The sequence below is a fragment of the Megalops cyprinoides genome, chromosome 7 (assembly GCF_013368585.1).
Source record: "Megalops cyprinoides isolate fMegCyp1 chromosome 7, fMegCyp1.pri, whole genome shotgun sequence".
NCBI lineage: Eukaryota > Metazoa > Chordata > Actinopteri > Elopiformes > Megalopidae > Megalops > Megalops cyprinoides.
This window is the reverse complement of record NC_050589.1, coordinates 20569193-20585756: the sequence shown is the minus strand read 5'-3', so window position 1 is coordinate 20585756 and position 16564 is coordinate 20569193. Positions and strand designations below refer to the sequence as shown.

The 16564-nt window shown below is 41.1% G+C and overlaps 1 protein-coding gene across 1 annotated transcript in view; it reads right to left on the bottom strand.

The window, feature by feature from the left end:
* The window catches only part of slco4a1 (solute carrier organic anion transporter family, member 4A1), a 45014-nt gene extending 29029 nt beyond the window's left edge, over nucleotides 1–15985 (bottom strand). The window contains exon 1 of the mRNA XM_036534287.1: nucleotides 15850–15985. The gene's annotated coding sequence lies outside the window, so the exon portion shown is untranslated. The remainder of the gene's footprint in view (nucleotides 1–15849) is intronic.
* Between the last annotated feature and the right edge of the window lie 579 nt (nucleotides 15986–16564).

Genomic DNA, 16564 nt, shown 5'->3' with positions numbered 1-16564 from the left:
CTTGGAAATAAACATCTCACTTCTATGTCAAAATGAAACTCTGCAATCAAAACCTAACAATCCTTTTTCAAAATGGCATTTTTTGCAACAAAATGATACAAACATGCACCATTTGAATTACTCTTTCAAAGCAGCAACAACACACTGATGTACTTTATACAAAACACTGCTGTCTTTAGTACTTTGTATACCTTTTTAATTTTCTCACACAGGCTTCTGAGAAAGATTTTTCCAGTACAGTACATGTACTCACATTTCAGTGAACACAAAAATAGAAAGGCTTCAGAAGAACATACACTATATGGCCAAAAGTATGTGGACAACCCCCCTAATTATTGAGTTCAGGTGTTTCAGCCACACGGATCGTTAACAGGTGCATAAAATCAAGCACATAGCCATGCAATCTCCAGTAAGTAGCAATCTCCAGAAAGTAGAATGGGTCATACTGGAGAGCTCAGTAACTTTACAGTTTTTTACAAACATTTTCACACGTCTCAATACCATGTCCACTTTTTCAAAACACTCAACACATTCACCATATCAGTAAACTATGTGAACTAAACTGTGCATACTTTTGCATTGCTTTGATACAAAATGGATTCAATCACCACTTCTTCCAAAATTCATGAATAACTCTCGCAGTCAATGTTCACCACCAGTAAAATTCTTTACAACTACAGCAAATTTTGCAGACATTTAGATACTCTGTTCAAAACAGTTAACTTTCAGTTCAAAACCTAACAAAATTTAGATCACTGTAGATGGAAATATGCTGCATTTTGACAGAGACATGAAACTATATGCTTGAAATAAAACAGATTATTCTGATTTTTGCAGAAAGTCTATTCAGTTTTTTGTTTGCAGCCTTGTTACTATCTATACAAAAGTGGTCATGTTTGCATTGAAATGTGCATGTATATAGGCAAAATATAGATGTAGTTTTCGCTGAAGAGATTTTTCTACTATTACTGCTGTATATGTAAGTCATGGGCTATCAGTGAGAGAAAGTGACCCCAGAATGCAACTACAGTAAATTTACCACACTCAGGATCAACATTAAGGCTACAGCAGACTTCTAGTGGTAGTATCATGTGGTGTTGTTTCACTTACTGTACTAGAAATGAAAAGCATCTGCAGAATTTTTGTTGTACCATAGTATACCTCAGAAATCGTAGCACAGAGTTGTCATGAGGCATATTGCAGCATTTCAGATTTATTTGTTTGGTATTACAATATGTACTGTACACTTTTACTTTTTTTGCAATGTTGCACTAATCTATGCAAAAACAGAGGATACGGCAACACATAATATATGCATTTTGTTTCTGTTTTTTAGTCCATTGTATTTTGAGTGACAAAGTAGTTTTGCTGGGAAAGAGCATTTGCTATAGTTATGGCAGCATGAGTCACTTTTGGGTGAAGTATAATGTTTTGGCGGTTGTAGGGCATTTTACATGAAAGATTAACTCATGTGCTCATATGCATGGTTGTTAAGCACACTGTGTTAAGAGTTTTGAAAAAGTGGGCATGGTATTGACCTAAGTGTGAAAACGGTTGTAAAAAACTGTAAACGTGGCACTGTCATAGGAGACCATCTTTGCCACAAGTCAGCTCACGAAATTTCTGCCCGGCTAGATCTGCCCCGGTCAACTGTAAGTGTTATTATTGTCAAGTGGAAGCATCTAGGAGCAACAACAGCTCAGCCACGAAGCGGTAGACCACGCGGGGCCACCGAGTGCTGAAGCGCGTAGCACATAAAAACTGCCTATCCTCTGTTGAATCACACACTAGAGTTCCAAACTGTCTCTGGCTATAACATCAGCAACTGTGTGTCAGGAGCTTCACGAAATGGGTTTCCATGGCCGAGCAGCTGCACACAAGCCCAACATCACGATGCACAATGCCAAGCGGCGGCGCCGGAGTGGTGCAAAGCACGCCGCCACTGGACTCTAGAGCAGTGGAAACGCGTTCTCTAGAGTGATGAATCACGCTTCACTATCTGGCAGTCTGATGGGCGAAGCTGGGTTTGGCGGATGCCAGGAGAGCACTACCTACTGCAATGCACAGTGCCTACTGTAAAGTTTGGTAGAGGAGGAATAATGGTCTGGGGCTGTTTTTCAGGCTTTGGGCTAGGCCCCTTAGTTCCAGTGAAGGGTAACATTAATGCTACAGCATACAAAGACGTTTTAGACAATTGTGTGCTTCCAATTTGTGGCAACAGTTTGGGGAAGGCCCTTCCCTGTTCCAGCATGACTGTGGCCCTGTGCACAATGCAACGTCCATAAAGACATGGTTTGACGAGTTTGGTGTGGAGGAACTCCAGTGGTCTGCACAGAGCCCTGACCTCAACCCCACTGAACACCTTTGGGATGAATTAGAACGCCAATTGCAAGCCAGGCCTTCTCGTCCAACATCAGTGCCTGATTCTTGGAAGGCTTTCCACAAGATTTTGGAGTGTTTCTATGGGAATTTGTGCCCATTCATTCTGTAGACCATTTGTGAGGTCAGGCACTGATGTTGGACGAGAAGGCCTGGCTCGTAATCTCCGTTCCAGTTCATCCCAAAGGTGCTCGATGCACATAGTCATAGCGAAGGTCTTCGACTCTAACGCTGTTCCTCTCAAATGCAACCCTGTACAGCTGCTTCATCGTAAGTTGGTGCTGACGCAAAATGCGGCAGAGTGTCGATATACTGACATTATGGTTGATATTATGGAATTTTGTGTGATCTGCGATGATTTGCTCTTGTAGTTGATGTAGGCAGATGGTGTTGTTTGCCAAAACTATATTGACAATGGCCAGTTCCTGTTCATGAGTGAACAGATGTTGCCTTCCACCCTCAGTAGGTTGTCTGGCAGTTCTGTAGAAAATGCAAGAACATGATGTCTTTGGTTAGGTTCTTTTTTTTTTACATACTGTACTGTCATACTGTACACAGTAACATCAAAACTGTATTACATGTACTTCACAACACTATACCTATTTTTTTTTGTTCACTGAGGAGCATAGACCTAATATTGTAAGACGACATTGCATTGTACTGTGATGCAGAATGATGTGCAACAATTACATACGTAAAGTCTAGTGTAGAAAGTTGAAGACATACCTGTGTTCCAGTCTAAATGTCCGTATTATGGATACTGCTCAGGTTAGGCTGGACTCTCTGCCCAGCCTCCCTCATCGTTAGGCCATGATTTATGACATGGTCCACCAAAGTGGACCTAATGTCGTCGGAAATATGTCTCCGTCTGTTGCCTGCTCCCCTTCTTTGTTCTTGTCCTTGTCCTCCTCCTACTCCTACTCTTCTCTCTCTTCCTCTTCTCCTTCCTCTTCCTTTACCTCTTCTTCTTCCTCTTGCTCTTGCTCTCACTGCCTCCATGTTTGCAATGTTCTCACAAAAGAGATGAGCTTACCTGAGGTCTATTTGTAGGACTAAGGCTCAGACTTATTGGTGTTCAATTAGTGTATTCGTGTGTGTGTGGATGTTGCCAATTTCAGGTATGTTTTGCATTTTGAATAGAAGTGTTTTCCCAATGATTGCAAGAGATTTCATTCTTGAACAAAGTGTCTAATGCAAGAAACAGTTTGTGGTGTTTAGCAAGAAGTGTGTTGCAGAATTGCAAACAAAGTGCAAAGCAGGAAATGTGTTTGTACTTTTGGTGCCTTTGTTTAAGGCATGGTTACAAAAGTTAAGGTTTGATGCTTTTGTCTAAGCATTCACTTTCAGTGTGTAAGCAATCGACAAAAACTTACTCAGCTTGAGGTTAACAGTCCTAGAATATGAAACCCAACAGCCATGTCTGTGATGCTACACAAAACACATTTTTAAAACAGAAAACAGTGTGATTCATAATGGGTGTAGAACTTGATTTTACAGGTGAAAGCAACCCTAAATGAACCTGCCATGGTAACTACACAGTTAATCAGGGTCTGTGAAAACCCCCATTCATAAATCCCCAATTCATAAACTACATCCCAGAGAGGCAGAGAGAGAGATTTCTCCAGTCAGCAAGGCCATAAGTGTAAAGCTGATGGCCCAAGCCTTCCTAGAGCTCCTTTTGGGAGGAGGGGAGGAGGGGGCAACTCTTTATTTCCTTAAATATTTAATGCCACCCCCTGCTGTGCCAAGACACGGGCCCACCAGAAGCTAAATCAGCCCTGCGTCAGAGAGGGCACTCCGCTGGGGTTAATCTAATCATCTCTGCCTCATCTTGGCTGTCGGATCAGGTTAGGATGGGGGTGTGGGGTATGGGGGATGGGACAGCCTGCAATTTGTAGCTACTAAAAGACATCTGTGACCTCATTAACACTTGGTATGTGCAATGCACAAGCAAAACACGCAGATGAGCCAACGAATAAATAAATACATGATTGTTATTTGTGCAGCAAATTAAGACTTGTTCTTTTACGGTTGGATTAAATGCAGCCCAGAAATGTCTATCAGGAATGGGGAGTCACAGAGCAACTCTCTCAACGCTGCACTGTGATGCTGATGGACACACCAGTGACAGCGATGCTGAACTGCATCATTAACACTTCAATGTGGGTCAGTAATGGGGAAAGTGAGGCTTGGCTGACAGAGAACAAGGGACTACGAAATGGGAAGAGACACAATTGTACGTCCTCAGTAGTTGTTATTATGAATTGATAGAGCAAAGCAGACACGTACAAACACATATGCTGGGACCAGTTCTTCTGTGCATGCGGAAGGAAGACAACACAATTGCTCTCCACTCTTTCAAAGAGGTTCAGAAACTTGGGTGCATGGCACAAACCTTCCGGTCACCACCCCCTCAGCTTGCTGACATTCTTTTCCCTTCTTCTCTCCTAAATCCTGTTCATCAGGCTTTAATCAACTGTACTTTTTCAGCATTGTTTAAAAATTTTCTTCTGAATATTTCATCCTGGTATAATCATAACCTGGACTACCCTGAGGCGGTTTGTGTTTGTGACCAATGCCAGTATGACTGTAGTGAAACACAGTGTGGGCCAAACTGCAGGACTGACTAAGCAAAGAGCATATTCCTCAGCACTCCAAAGCAAAGGACATAACGTTTTTGAACTGTATTTAACACAGCATTACACCAAAGGGCCCAAGAAGCTTATTCAGAATGGAGGTGTATGGCCTGTGGTGTGTATGCCTGTTTTCTGGATGTAATCTTTAGGGACTGAAAAACAGGGTGGGAAGGTGTGTTTCTGTAGTGCTTGCCTTCATTTGGTGTGTCATACGCAGGACAAACGAATACACAGGTTGGACTTGTTTGATAGATTTGGTGAATCTGCAGACCTGGACAAACAGGACCCATTGGCAGGACTTAGACATCGGCTCCTTGGGCACTCAGGGGATTTGGACCCTGCTGCAGAGTAAACTGACCCATGCCAGACCTCCAGGCCCTGGACTTAGCTTGGAGACAGTACGTCTGTCCCACTTCACCCTCCCTCTGGTCTCCTTTTGTCCTCTATCCCTCTTTCCTGTCACTCTGCAACTAAATTCACAAGGTCAATTTTAAAGTTTCATCATTAATGTGATCCAAAGTGTTGCCAAAGCAAAGCATTCAAAATCTCAATTGCGACCACAGGGTGTGTTGTAATTGCTTTTATTTTTAAATAAAAAGTACATTCTGTTGTTCAGATGTGTTTTTCATTATGTCAGTGTTGAATGCCTTTGTTGAATCATCCAAGGGCACCTGAGGCCGAGAGAGAGAGAGAAGCGGAATCTCAGACATATGGGGAGGATTCACGCACTTCTGATTATGGTTACTGCTGCTGTTGTATGTTATTGTGCAGCCTTTGTCTTAAACCAACTACATTATTTCAGTGAAGACACAATTACTGTGTCTCTTTGAAAATGTGTATGCGTTATCTGAATTTTTAAAGCCCTTTGTTGCCAACTCTATTTCTTTGCTCACATCCTGATCCGTAGGGACACTAGCTGCTTGCAGATGTATATCCTGTGACGAGTTAACACAGCTGGGATTTTCTGGAGCAGCTGAGGTGAAGTGCATTGCTAAAGCAGTTGAACAGCAGTGTCACAGCTGTGATTCCAACCCATGACCAATGGTATGAACCTGCTAATAATAATAATAATAATAATTATTATTATTATAATAATCATAATAATAATAGTAATAACAATAATAATAATAATAATTTAATTTAACAATTATCATTATCATGGTGACAGCCACATGCATACAGATTTGCTTGTTATACTACATTCTAAAATGGGATTCAGTTCAAATTAGAAAAAATATAGTCTCTGTCTGTTTTTTAGTGCTCCCTTTATTAGCATACTCCTCTGGTTACTGGTGTTGCATTTTCATCTTTGACTCAGATCTACTTCCTTTTCAAATTACATCAGATAACCGTTACTCCTATAAACACAATTGGAAACAAAGGGCAAATGCAAACAAACACAAATATTAACACATACCCCACAGCTGCTTTTCAAATGGAATAAATAAATACTATATTCAGATTGATATGACAATCAAAATTTTCAAAATCAGTTTTCAGACTACATTACGTGCTATATGCAACTGTGAAATATTTTTCTGTGATCACCCTTATTTTGTAACTTGAAGGTCGTGGAGAGGCCTCCATAGTGGTGCCAGTGGCTAGCCAAGTATACAGAGCCACCCTCGCTGCCTGGCAACTGGATCGAAAACTTGGTAGTGGTAATTAGCCCTGACTGTTATACCACCCTTCCTGTAGTCTCCTGTAGTCAAAGATAAGATACAAGTTCTGGACAAACATTGGATGTGCCTACAAGGCCATCAGAGCCATTTTGGAAGAGCAACAAAAAATGAACAGGACACCTGTGTCTTTGAGGACTCAAAAGATGCCCTGTTTTTCTGTTTATTCTGTCCTATACTGTCTCTACCATAGCTAGCAAAGGCTCCATCTCTGGCGTTGCTAATTCGCGTTCTGCTCTCCTGCCAATCATTACGAATGACATGTTTTTGCTTTTCCATTTCCCTTTGATGAACAGGGTCATGAGTATGAGAGCTGTGAAACAGGGTGAAACTATTCTTTTCTGGGAATTAAGGACCGAAGATTTTCACTCCTTGAAGGGTTGTTGGATTATATAGGTGGGACAACAAGCTACACAACACACTGTAAGTAACCCAGTTTAGATACATATTTGGTGCTGATACAGTCCTAGCGTTTTTCAAAAAATATAAAAATATTCAACTGGCAATTTGTAGTAAAGACTTATTGTCTATTTTGGCTTTTCAGTTACTACTTTGGATAGGTTTTGCAAAAGTATTGCTGCCTATGCGTGGCAAGGTAAAGAAGTCCTGAACAAAGTGTTTCTTAAGGGTAAGTACTCCTTGGCACAGAGGTATGTGCATTGTATTCTGTGGTTTCTATGTGGGGTAGGCTGCCCCAATATTAAACACACAAAGTGGACTCTGAACTGGACGTTAAGTACAGTGGGTCTGTATGCTACGGTCAGAATAACACCTGGGATGTGTACTTGGCATCAAACAGTCAGTACTGGCAAGTCCTGACCAAAGGTCCACTGATCAAGCACCAGGAAAGATTTACTGATAGGATACTAGGATACTCAGATAACTGGCTCAGGGTCTCAGAACAATATATGTACATATACATGGATATGTATATCTGGACAAATGTGCCATACACCCTAAATACTACCTTGAGAATTGACAAAGTAAGCTCCCTTATCCAAACAACAGTCTAACATCATTATGGATAGACATATATAAACAATTCTGAAATACGTATATGCAATCAAGTACTGACTGAGCCTGAGACAACAAAAGCCAGCCGTTAAACTACCACATAATTATTCCAAAAGCACTATAACCTGATTTCACAAACAATAAGGCTGGTAATTAGGAGGAGAACCAGGAAATCCCAGCAAAGTACGAAATCATAAAGACTTTATGAGCCAGAGCCTTAGGGCAAGGCATTCAAACTGCTGTTGAGGACTATGTGATGTTTGTCAGCAGTGACTAAAGGGGTGTGTTAACACAGTAGATGTTTAGATCCATAAACGTCTGTTAGAGCAACAGTTTTGCTGGTGGCCGATCAAGGAGAATGCTGGATCTTTCTTAAAAGAGATGGCTCACTTAAAACAATGAAAAAACAGGCTGGGTAAACGTCTAAGGTGCCGCATATTCTTAGTTGAGGAATGCTAGTAAGCAATAGGTGGGAAACTGGCTTGCCTATCCTGACTCTGGAAGCCTCAACTACATACAGGTATCCTACTGAAGTAAAATATTTGTAATAACAAATCAATGAATAATTAATGGAGTGGTTTTACTTAAGTATCCTACCAGTTTGTTGATATCTGGCTCACACAACATGTCTTCACGACAAATATGGGAATGTTTTCTGGGTCCCGAGTAATCTTTGTTATCATTTCTTATCAGCAGGGCATTATTACCTCATACACTGGCAAACGCCAAAACATCATTAGACAATAAGGAGCTGTCTGGGGTTGAGGTCTATGTGCTGCTTAACTACAGCTGAACTTCCTCCTTTTGGCACAGATATCTATCCCTCTAAAAAAAAAAGGGATGCACACACATGCATGCAAACAAACACACACATACACATCCAGGTGTGTTTCTCACAGTAACATAACACAGTTTAACCTGTATACCAGCGATGTGATAATAACACAGCTGTTAATAAAAAAAGGTTATGAAAATTCAATGTAAAAGAATTACAACCCTGACTGCCCCTCAGGGTCCAAAATATTTGTATATGCAAGTTTTCTATAACAATGGGCTACATACCAAATCAGGAGTGGTTGCTCGTTTCTGTTTAGACTTTAATTGTCCCTGCTTTCAGCTTCATTACATGAGTCTTTGAATTCCAATGTTTCTTCTTAGTCTGGAAGTGTCTATTATTCAAGCTGGCTCTTCCACAGAGTCCCTGTCAGGTACCAAGATGCCCCAAGATGTTCATTAAATGGAACAGTGAAAACAATGAAAGGTAGATAGCTAACCTTCGAAAATAGTACTAGCTGTGTCCCTTCATGTATGTTTGTCGGTTCAAATAACCAAATATGAAGTAAGATTAAGGAATTCAAATTGTTGTGACTGACCTTTGCAACTTCGCCACCTCCTTAAACTGTAACCAAGCTCCTCCTTTCTGCATATGGGTGAGTCAGGCAGGTGTGCCACAGCCATAATGGAGATAACAGTGAATACCAATCTCTTTTTCTGGGGCACAGTTGCTCTAGTTAATATATGTGTGGTACTTTGAAGTCTAGTTGTACAGTGAAGCCTTTGAAGTCTAGTTGTATATCAAAGATGTATCAGACCAAGGGAAGAAGTAAGGTGTCCCTTCCTGGTACTTCACACCAGGCCCCCAATGGAACAAAAATGGTGTCTTTTACCCAGTTTGTCAGTCCATTGCGTAGTCAGACATTGTACAGTGGTACACACACCTACAGAGCAATCACAAATCCCCAAAAGCACAGCCTACACTGAAGTTGTAACAGAGCGAGTTCTGTTCTGTATTTGGGCATATTAAGGTGAAGATGGTTTGTGCTTTACTTTAATACACCAAAACACAGCGTCAGAATGAAAACTAATGTTGTCCACCGATACACATTACCAGTGAATGTCACATGTTGGACTGAAGCCAATGTTCTACTTAAGAAGGGAAGAGAATCTTTCTCAACACATCTTTTTGCAGTTCCAAAGACTTTGAAAGCTTGCAGTTTTCAGCAGTTGAGATAAGGATCACGAGGGCCATGCGCAAGATCTGAGATAAATGTCAAATGAATTTTTATGACATGACAACATTTACTTCAGTAGGCCTCTCTCTGTGCTTGCATCATAACTGCAGTGTACTCATCTCATAAGAAATACTGAGGTAATACAGTGATGAAAAACACTGGGACAGACTCATTCCTACACTAATGCTAATGCTAAAAACTCTACATATGAATATCAATTTGGGCTCCCTTACATCATGTAAAATACTACACAATGGAGTCCTTGGTGCATAATTAATGCAATAGCAGTTAGAATTTGAAAACAGTATCTCCCGCTAATTACCAAAGCACCTAGCAAGACGTACACTTAAGTGCCTGATTGCCAATAGTCATTGAAGGACTACTAAAAAGGCAAAAATACTTCTTAATTTTTCAAATAGTTTTAAGACAAATTAAAGAAATCTAACTTAGAAACTGGGTATGCCATGCCCTACACTGTTCATGAGAGTCAATGAAAAACTAAAAAGGAGGCGTAACATTATAAAAACAAATACAAGATACAACACCACCACCATCATGGAGACACTCAAAAGTAATTAACACATGTGTTAGTTAATTAGTGTGTTACTGGTTAACTAAATGTAACTAAATTGTCTAACGTTTTAAAATCAACGTCGTTCTTGACCCTTATTTGGAACTCTGGTTTCAAGGATCAACCACTCACTTGAATCAAATCCTCCTGGACAGATTTTGTTTAAGTCCTGTAGGATATTATAATACGGAATTTTCCACACCACTGCTTCACTTTCCACATTCACTAATCTGTTCTTATTTATCTTATTTATTTATTTATCTCTCTGTGCCATGACGTATTACTGATTGACAAGCCTCTTGGAACTTTATTGTAAGCAGCACCCTCCCTTGACACGCCCAAGTGCCATACGGTGCGGTCTGCTGAAAGCTCTTGCTCCCTCATTGTGCGTTAATAGGAGTGGATAGGGTAGTTCTGACCCAATAAAGACCTTAACCAAACACTGCACCGCAGACAAGATCGAAATGCTGGCCTTTTCATTTTGCTTTTGTGCTATGCTCATCTGCTCTGCCCGCGGGTGTCATCCAGTAAGGGGGAGGGGGTCGTTGCACCCCTGTGTGTACTCCACTACACAGCTCCATGAACAACATGGAGGGACTGGCCATTTGTTTGAATAAATCTTATGAAAAAATAAACTGTCAGTCTGTGACAGGATTAAGCTGGCTGACTGTGAATGAAAGCGCACTGAACCATGACTTAGTTAACATTTGCGAAGACCAAGAAAAGAAGAACCAATGAAATTATGATTGTGTGCATGACAAATTTGGGTCATCAAAGCATGGATGGAAAAAGGCAGCTGTCACGACGGCATTCCATGTATTGGTTTTTCGATTGGGTCTGTACAGTGCAGTGATGCTCATGTGCGGTAATGCGGCACACAGCCTGAGGGGTTAACGCAGGTCTTGGAATGGGTGGGGATGCTGTTGTATCTGGACACAACCAAGTAAGCTTGAATAAACTCTACTCCCAGTGTACACAAACCTACTGCCCTACTTCTGGAGCCCATGCTTCTCTGCCTCCTATGGTGCTGCTGGATTGCAGGTGAAGTCAGCCGGAAGAAATGGCCCCAGGAGTCAGACATCACGGCAGATACTCTCCTAAAGGGTTGGCTGGGATTGAAAGGTCAAGTTGAGGGGACAGCAATTAGTGTATGTGTATGTTTGTATGTCCGTGTATGTCTGTGTGTGTGCCTGTTTTCATGCATGTACGTGTATGCATGTGTGTCTACACGTGACTGCATGCGTGTGTGTGTGTGTGTGTGTGTGTTATACCCGCAATGCTCACTCACTGAGTACAGTACATGGTTGTGGAGTGGGATACATAAAAAAGACTGTGCTACAGATTAGTTCTGGTTCACAGTAAGAATCCATAAACTATTATACACTGCATCCAGGATTTTGGGTCAAATGATTATAGGAGCATGACAGGATACTACTATATAAGGATCAGTTCATCAATACTTAACTTAAAATCATACATTTGAGTGAAGAGTTAATCAATTACCAGAAAATATAAAACTGCATAATAAACTGCAAATAAAACCCGGCTATGCGATTGCAGGTAGAAATTCAAGCTCTGTAAGGGGTGTTGCCACAATTATTATAATTCCTTTGGATCACTCTGGGATACCCTGGATGTAAAACAAAATAAAAAGTAAATCTCCCCACAAGTTAACCCGCAATTAACTGCCATAGGGTGCACTCTCAACTGAGACTGAACCCTGTAGGAATCAAGTATTAATCTTTCTTTTTAATATTAGGTTCAGTTTATTCCCAACAAGGAAAATCCAAATAAACTTGAATTAATAAGCAATGAATTCAAGTTTGTGTCTTTCGTCCACCCAATTGTTCACTAGACTTTGATTGGTTTCACGTTACTACTTGCAAGCTCAAGCAGCCTTTCTGTCCTTTTTAGTCTCATTTCTGAATGCAACTGGCCAAGTTTTATCTTATACTTCAAAAGTTTTTGGTGGTCCAAATTCACAAGTACACTGAGTTCAGTTCCAGACAGCACAAGACCGCCCCTTGTGGCAGTCTTGCTTTGACTGTAATGATTCACATACTGGTTCAATTATAATTTTTTCAAAGTTTCACATACACCACCAAACAAAGCGAAGAAAACCTTTATTTGAATCAACACATCATACAAACTAGTGAGAGGAAAACTGTGAAAGTGCCTGTGACTTGAAAAAAATCACAAAAAAGACACCTAGGATTAGCAGTTTGATTGCATCAGATAAGAGGCTGCAACAAGCAGAAATAGCATGCAGATAGTACATCTCTGAGCATGGTGGTTAATGGAGGTCAACAGAAGCTCCTTTATACGAGCCTACTCTTAGTCAGAGACAGCACTTCCTCTCTAACAGAAGAATGCTGAGTCACTGACTTCCTCCCACAACACGGATGCCTGTGAAAGCATGGCCTCACACATTAATTCATACACACACGCACACATACACACACATAGTAACAATGTATATTTTAACAATGTACCCCCTGAAACATATTACATCATTCACACATACACAAAGCACAGGCAATTTTTACATGGCCATGGGTCTTTCATGCCCTGCTTTTACACCACTCAAAGTTTTTAATCAGTTCACTACATTTCATCATTGTGCAATACATTGCATAGCTCCTTATCTCTCAAGCAATGACAGTTCGTGGGTGATAAAACAGCGTTTTGTGCTAACCTTTTGTGAAAACATTTGTCATCACATGTCGTCTTTCCTATCTGACACCTCTGTGTTACTACAGTTACCGCTTCCACATGTCAGACTGAAACCATGAAACCCAGACAGTTGGGGGTGGGTCTAGGTCATGCTGCATGCAGGGCATTTACTGTGGTTATGTGATTGCACACACATACAGACACACACACACACACAAACTGCCAGCCATCAGGGTATTGTCTAGTGAATGCCTGTGTGACACTGCACAAGGGCTTGTTCTGTGCCAGCTGGAGGAGAGTCAGGCAACATCCACAGGGAGCCAGAGAGGAATGGCTAAATCACGAACCAGAACCAGGGCAGGTGGACTGACCCCATACAGAGGTGCAGAATAAAGGAGGTCACTGCAATGAAATCTGAAGGGCTGAGAGCACTTGGTACCCCCCTCCAGCTCTCTCTTTCCCCTCTCTCTCTCTCTCTCTCTCTCTCTCACACACACACACACACACACACACACACACACCAAAAGTGCATAACGTACTCGCTTATATCTTCAACTCCACTGCCCTGCTGCCTTCTACAAAGCATTGTTCCAGTACAGAACAGTGTCTCCCCTCTGTCTCCCAAGCTTAAGAAGGTGTTTATGGAAATTCTGCACAGGAACAATTGAAGCACTTGGGCCAGTATTCCCCTAGCATTAATACAGGCTTCTCCAGCCCTACAGAACTGGAATAGAAACAGAGTACAGCTGTGAGCTGTCAGCAAACCAGTTGTGTAGACAAAACCCAGTATATTAGATGGGGTCTGACCTAAAAACTTTTTGACTATCCACCTGAGTAAATATTAAAAATGACATAGGATGAGGTGGGGCAAAAACTATGTCCTCTGCTTTTCTACTCACTCATATTCATCACAACAGTCATTGGCTGTTTGGGGTGTTTTATGCATCTTGGAGAGAGGTTGTCCCCAGGGCAGTGATTTAAACCTCCTGGTTATACATAATTATTGTTATACAAAAGGGTAAGAGAAGAACTTACCCATGAACTTTCAACATAAAAGATGTCTTTCTGTACTTGTGGTTAGGGTTATACAGATGATGGAGAGGGAGGGGTAGGGGGATGTCCCACTTACATTCAGTTAACACATTAAAGGACTCTATCTGGTAGTGGCTTCCAAAATCTCCACTCTCCCCTGGGCCTCTCCCAATCAACAGCATGAATTTTTTATGCAGTTTATTGTCAAATACTCTCAAGGGCTAGAGGTCTTCTTCAGTGGGATGTTTAAAATAGAACTACGCAAAGTGACATGAATTGTCATAAATAATGCATGCATTACCACACAAAAAAACCTATTGGACATGGAAGTGGCCTCTGAGGGTTTCTGTTACCAATGTAGACAGAGAGGAAAGTGTAATACACCACAGATTCCCACACTTAAACAGTAAGACAGTAACCTCTAGCACCCACACCCAGCCCCAAAATGTGCCACCTGGGACAGGAGGGTGATCAAATAGCATGCAATATAATACATATCACTCAGTCTCAGCTGTGGGGCCAACCACATGCCATCTGTGACACAACAAGACAGAAAACTAAATCCTCTCATTGTTCTAAATTCAAAATACCAACATTTGATATTCTTGTTTGCTCATTCAAATGACCGCTTCCTGCAGAAGCCACACCTTATTGGCTTGAATTGCGGCAAACAATGCCTTCTTTTAACTCCACATCTCGCTTAGATTCACTGCAAAACAGCGAACTTGAGGTGTTTGCAAGAATAGTGTAACAATAATAGCCATCCTTATCAAACGAAATGTTTCTATTTCCAAACGTTATATATGCTGCAAGGTGTAGGTAAGTTAAAAAAGCTACTGACATCAAACGCGTTCAACGGAATAGTTTTCCTGTACTGTTCTAATGCAATGCAACAAAGAAAGTCAGCATATAAACGCAAAAGAAGAATCTGACGACACGACGCGTGGGTGCAGGTGCAAGTGACTGATGGTAACTTAGCTCTCGCGGTAACGCCGGTTGGGTTGTAGGGTGTATCTCACCGCGTTACATTACATTGTACCATCGTCAGATCAAAAACAAAGAAAATGCAGCACAGAAACCATAATATTCTTTTGTTCTATGTATTTATAACTCAGACGCTGCGACATCAACTGGGGCTGTCCTCATTCGACATCAAAGCGCACATATTGTACTGTGAAACACTAGTTACCGATGATAAGGTGTGGGAACCAGAAACATGTATAATTTCACGCCGCGGTTTTTGTTTATTTAACTTGTATATTGTGTAATTCTGCCGCCATCTATTGTGTCCTATATGTAGCCGATTATGACACACCCTCATCACACGCTATCGCGGATGTAGGCAGTGCAAACTGGCAGCATATCGAATGTGATAGAACGAAACGCAATGTAATGACCAAAGCTACATGGCACCAACTACAATTACAAAGGTAATAGCAGTAATAATAATAATTATGTTTTTGACATCGCATAATTGTGATTATTATATTTGCATGTTCTTCCTATCAACCTGTACTTCCGATACACACACCAAGATGATTATGATGAAAGCATGCTTAGCTTCTACCGGATTAGCTGGATTCATTGTTACCTTGCTCATTCGAAAAGGAAGGCTTTCTGTCTATTACATGACAGAAATGTCTATTTTAACACTGCAAGCGCAGACACAAAATTGCTCCATGCAGATAAACTGCCGGGCGGATAAACCTGTTCTACACATTTTCAATGGACCGACGTCTTCAGTTGCGATATGAAAGCCATCATCTGGTAGTCAGAGATGCTACAGTGCCTTGTGTGTCACCATCAATGCAAATAATTATTCAGCAGTACTGTACAGGTCTCGCTGTACTTACATGCCGACGTCGTTGTAGGTAACTTTATGTCGGGCATTTTGTCGTCTTCTTTTAAATGTGAATGACATTAAATACCCATCATTTCCTTGTTCGCGTTTTTCCATTCATTCTAACGACGACACGAGCAAAGACACTGGCAAGCTGAACGCCACTCAGGTCGCTAATTCAAAGCAGAGCACAGTCAACCAATGAAATCACCTTCCCCGTCGCATGGCGCTATAGCATTTGAACCAATAGTGTCCCGTAACTCGCAGCCATACCCATGGCAAGTGTGTGACATACAGTAAAATAATTTTGCCGGTCTCTAGGCTATATGAACTTTTAAATACATTTTATGTAGTTATTCTTAAACGACCGTCCAAGATGTAAGTTTTTGTTATTAGTATTGTTAAAAAAAGTCTACATCACCAGTCATTCCGGTTTTACTAACAAAATACATGATATAATCATGATCTCTCGTGATATGTTCTGCAGTGATTATAACAAATTAAGAAAGATTAATAGCTTGATCATACCATAAACACATTCCTTTTAATGAATCGAAAAGGTTATCTAACTTGGGGGTGGGGGGCATATTGTACATAGGGTTCCCTTTGTGATCCCTTAATGCACCTAGCGAAATTGGGGGGGGGGGGGGGGTGCAAGTGTCTCAGAATACTGAATTCATCCTGCTTCCGCAGTCCTACAGAGGTTGTCACAGTGAGAAATTTTAAGA